General features: G+C 39.8%; 1 long non-coding RNA gene across 1 annotated transcript; it reads left to right on the forward strand.

Annotated features, from left to right (window-relative positions):
- The first annotated feature begins 936 nt into the window (after positions 1–936).
- Positions 937–1822, forward strand: LOC143101735 (uncharacterized). Its single transcript, XR_012982518.1, has 3 exons — positions 937–1003; positions 1149–1281; positions 1782–1822. It is a non-coding gene; the product is annotated as an uncharacterized LOC143101735 (long non-coding RNA).
- Positions 1823–4615: the final 2793 nt, after the last annotated feature.

Consider the following 4615-nt stretch of genomic DNA (forward strand, 5'->3'; position numbering starts at 1 on the left):
ATGTTGGTCAGACAAGGAGAATAGCAATAATAAACAATAATTTCCATTCAATCAATAATATAATAACAATAACAATAGCATGGTAAGACTACATTAAGGAGAATATCAATAATAAACAACATCAAATTAATCAACAGCCTAATGAAAAATCAACAGCCTAATGAAAATAAACAATACTATAACATACAAACCATACTATTGATATTCTCCTTAATGTAGTCTTACCATTGCTTTTATATTATTGATTGAATGGACATTATTGTTTATTATTGCTTTTTTCCCTCATTTTCATTGATTATTTCATTAGGCTATTGATGGAATTGACATTGTTTATTATTGCTATTCTCCTTATTATAGTCTGACCAACATTTTAATTTGTTCCCTGTTAAATTTAAGTATATTGTTTTGTATTTGTATGTCGCTTTGGACACAAGTGTATCCATAACCATAACCATAACCAAAACCAAATCTAAATTGCAATTTTGACAACAAATAGGATAAACTGAATGTTGACATCAGTCTGGTTGACATCACTAGCTTGCTCTGATGTCATAATGGTTTCCATGGAAGCAATCTATCCATCTTATAAGCTTGTGTGTAGGATCATTTTATTCACTTCTCATAGTACAGAGATGAGTATCAGTAGGCTACACATGACATATTTTCATTTAAAAAATGATTTACTTAAGTGCATGGAATATCAAAACAGCAAGTGTAAGTAAGTGGTTAATTTTCAACAAATCAATGATTGATTAAATAGACTTGGTCAAAAGGCCTTTTTTTGAGTTATCAAAATGTAAATGTAGTCATAATTGTGGCTCAATGCAGTATACATAGCCTACACTGAGTTTTTTCCCCATAGCATCACTGAAAATGTTAAAGTGTAATGATTATGGAGTTAGAATTCAAATTTAAATTTATGTTCTGAATTTAATCCTGATTCTTGCAGAATGCTGTGATGTCCAGTAAGAGACCTGTTGCTGAATAAGCAAATCTGCAGCAGGTAAAGGGTTGGACTTCTGGGAAATAGGGTGGTTGATTATCATTGATGCGATGAGTACAGAATGTAGAATGCGTTAAGCGAGAGAGGGTTACACTGTACAGATTTGTAAACATGTGTGTGTGTGTGTGTGTGTGTGTGTCTTCAGCCATTCCTACCATGGGCCAGTCTCTCCCAGGACAGTCCTTCCCAGAGGACCCTGCGGAGAAAGACTGCTTTATTTCTGGGCTTCAGGAGGAGTTTCTATATCTCTCAGAATACCTGAAGGGTCTGAAGAATGAGTATGTATCAACACTGATGCTCTGTCTGTTAACTACTACTATATACAACTATAATGATAACTATAACGTCTTAACATTATAGTTAGACGAACAACGTCTAGCTCTGCCACCGGTACGCTCAGGCCAATCCAGACTTTTCTCATCTGTTGTTCGTTTGTGGAACACACTGCCAGTTCCTACAAGGGCAGGGACATCCCTCTCCATTTTCAAAAGACTCATGAAGACCCAGCTCTTTAGAGAACATTTCCTCTCATAGCACTACTTACAACTAGTCTTGCTGATCCTAGCACTTACCACCTGTCTTGAACTGACACTCAACTGTTTAAAAACAGCACTCACTGACACACTTATTCTTACTGTACTCTACCTTTTTCAAATTGTCCTAAAATTGTTGAGAGAATTGCTTTAAAACTTAAACTGTTTGCCATGTTGTTAGTCGCTTTGGTCTAATATATACTTTATTTATTTACTTTACTAATATACTTTATTTATTTTCATAGGGAATGGCTTACCTTCCATGAGATCATGGTTAATCCTGTGAGTATTTTCACATGTGGTGTAAACAACATTTTCACAATATAGTTTTGTACTGGCCCTCTAGTCATACTGCTACATTTTACACTGGCAAATTCCCTGTGTTGTGCTATGAAGATTTAAGGTGCTTGTCAGTGTGAACCATCATTCTGTGTTTGTGGTGCAGTGCTGGGCTGAACTGTGCAGTTACACAGGTTATATCGGTGCCATGGGTAATAACTTCCTCCAACTTAACAACGACAAAACAGAAGTTATTATTTTTGGTCCCTCTAAATCCAGAGTCTCCCCTGTGTCAAACCTGGGTGTTTTCATCCCCTATGTTACATGAAGTGCAAGAAACCTGGGTGTTATCTTTGACTCTGAGTTTTCCTTTAATAAGAAATAGCTGCGGTGGTAATAAAGAACAGCTTCTACCAGCTCAGAATCATCGCCAAATTGAAACCCTCTCTGTCATTTAATGACCTGGAGAAAGTAATTCACGCCTTCATTACATCAAGGCTGGATTACTGTAATTCATTATACCTGGGACTTCCTCAATCACTCATTTCACGGCTCCAGCTGGTCCAGAATGTGGCAGCAAGACTGCTGACCGGATCTAAAAAGTGGGAGCATATTACCCCAATCCTAGCCTGTCTCCACTGGTTGCCCATCCAGTACAGAATCCATTTTAAGATTTTATTGATGGTTTTAAAGCTCTAAATGGTCTGGCCCCATCCTACATATCAGATCTCATCCACTACCATTCAGTCCCTTAGATCCTGCAGCAATGGTCTTCTGCACGTCCCACGCTCCAGATTCAAGCAAAAAGGCGATAGAGCTTTTGCGGTAGCTGCACCACGCCTTTGGAATCAGCTGCCGCCTTCTATCACAGATGCTCCCTCCATCACTAGTTTTAAATCTAGGCTCAAAACACACTTCTTCTCCCTGGCGTTCACTGTCCGTGTATGATTGTTATTTATATCTGTATTTATGTATTGTCTTTTTATTTGCACTTGTACGGCACTGTGGTCAGTGTAAACTGTATTTTATATGTGCCTTATGAATAAATGTTACTTAGTTACTTTTTACATGAACTGTATTGGGGTGAAGTGTGGAGTGAGTGTACCCCTAGCTGTGTAGTGAGTAACAGCTCAGTCATACGCATCAATCAAACTTTGCCAGTGGGTGTTCCCAAAGTTCAGGGTGTGTACGGGGATGAGGGGAGAATGATAGGTCAACAACCAGTCTCCACTGTTAGCTTGCAGTGGAGGGTAGCTTGATAACTTGCTAACGTTAGATAGTTCATCTCATTCAACATTGGGATTGTTTTGGGATTACAATATGGACGATTTTAGAATGTTAAGTGTTTTTTTTTTTTAGCGCCTGCATGGCTACGTTTTTAAAAGTTGAAAAAGTTTAAACTTTTGATGTGAGCAAAGCCAGCAACACCTCCCACAGAGTCATGACACTCCCACAATTCAGTTTGGCAGTGCATGAAGTCGGCCCATGTAAATGAATATGAAGCGCCACCGCCGAAGCTTTCGATGGAGGCGTGTGACTGCTAATCTCCTTCCCTGAGAGATGTGCTAGCGGTTTAGCCTCCTTGCACATCCACCTCTTAATTCAAAGTGTTGCAAGTTTGTAAATTCGAGCCTAAGCCAATGCATGGCTGAACTGTCAGCACAACACAGGATATATTGAGTCTGCTTATGTAGGTGACGGTCTAGTCGTTTTTTTTTTTTTTTTTAAGTTTCCAAACAGCTACGGTCTTGGGAAAGATCTCCCCTTTTTACATGTTAAGTAGCAGATGTGATTCTTTGTGTTCACTCTCCCCATATGAAACAGGTGACCAAAGCGGAGTTTTTCACTCTCCTGATTGACTTGGTCAAATACGTAGACCTGACATCAGTAAAGGTGGTCATCCCTGCCCTCCTGAAGATGGTAAGAGAGCTTGCTAACCAAGACACTCAAGACCCTACCATCCAAGACCCCACCAAGACCCCTTCTGCCACATATGCTGAGGATGACCCAGGAATCAAGCTATTCAACAATGGGGTCCTTGTTGAAATTATACCCAGAACCAAAAGCAGCAGGATATCAACTGCCTCATCCTGCAGCAAGACATCAACTGATTCACGAAAGAGGTAAGTTGTACAGCCAAGTATAAACCCATAGACATTTGCTGCAATACTAATAAGATGATGCATGCATGTTTTCTGGTTTTGGATAAAAGTCTAAAAAAATTGTTGCTGCTTTCTACAGGAAAACCACCACTGAGCAGCTGGTTGAAAATGTGTCCCAAAACCTCAGTGAATTCCTCCGAGTACAAGACCAGTCAATGGAGTGCTTTTTGGATGACCAGAAGAGGAACATCTCGGCTAAAAAGTGTCTGGCAGGCATCAAAAAAGCTGTGAATGTACTAACTTGCCATTATTCATGTATAAATGACTTCCCACGTCCTCAACAACAAGTTGCAGAGGATGAAATTGAGGTCAAAGAAGTGTCTAATGGAAGTCAAAGGTCTGAGCTTTGCGTCAAAGTGGTTTCCAGTGAGGAATTCCACACCAAGGCCAAGAAAGCAGTCAAGGATGTCTTTATTGGAAACATGAAGCGATTTCAATCTGCTCCCCGCACTCCTTCCAGTGACTCGCTGGGAGTTGGAATTGAGACTTCTTCTTCTTTATGTCCTCAGCCTGTTGAAGAAGCTGCTACTGTGCTCATAGAGACTTTTGTGGAGGAGATGAAGAAGGTTGCTCTGTTGGCTGAATATGCGGATGAACCCATGTCTCCTGATGAGGGAAAAACACTTGACCAGACACAA

The sequence above is a fragment of the Alosa pseudoharengus genome, unplaced genomic scaffold (genome assembly GCF_046254945.1).
Source record: "Alosa pseudoharengus isolate Yale_2024_CS ecotype anadromous, Long Island Sound unplaced genomic scaffold, YU_APseudo_1.1 YU_APseudo_1.1_scf_4, whole genome shotgun sequence".
Classification (NCBI taxonomy): Eukaryota; Metazoa; Chordata; class Actinopteri; order Clupeiformes; family Clupeidae; genus Alosa; species Alosa pseudoharengus.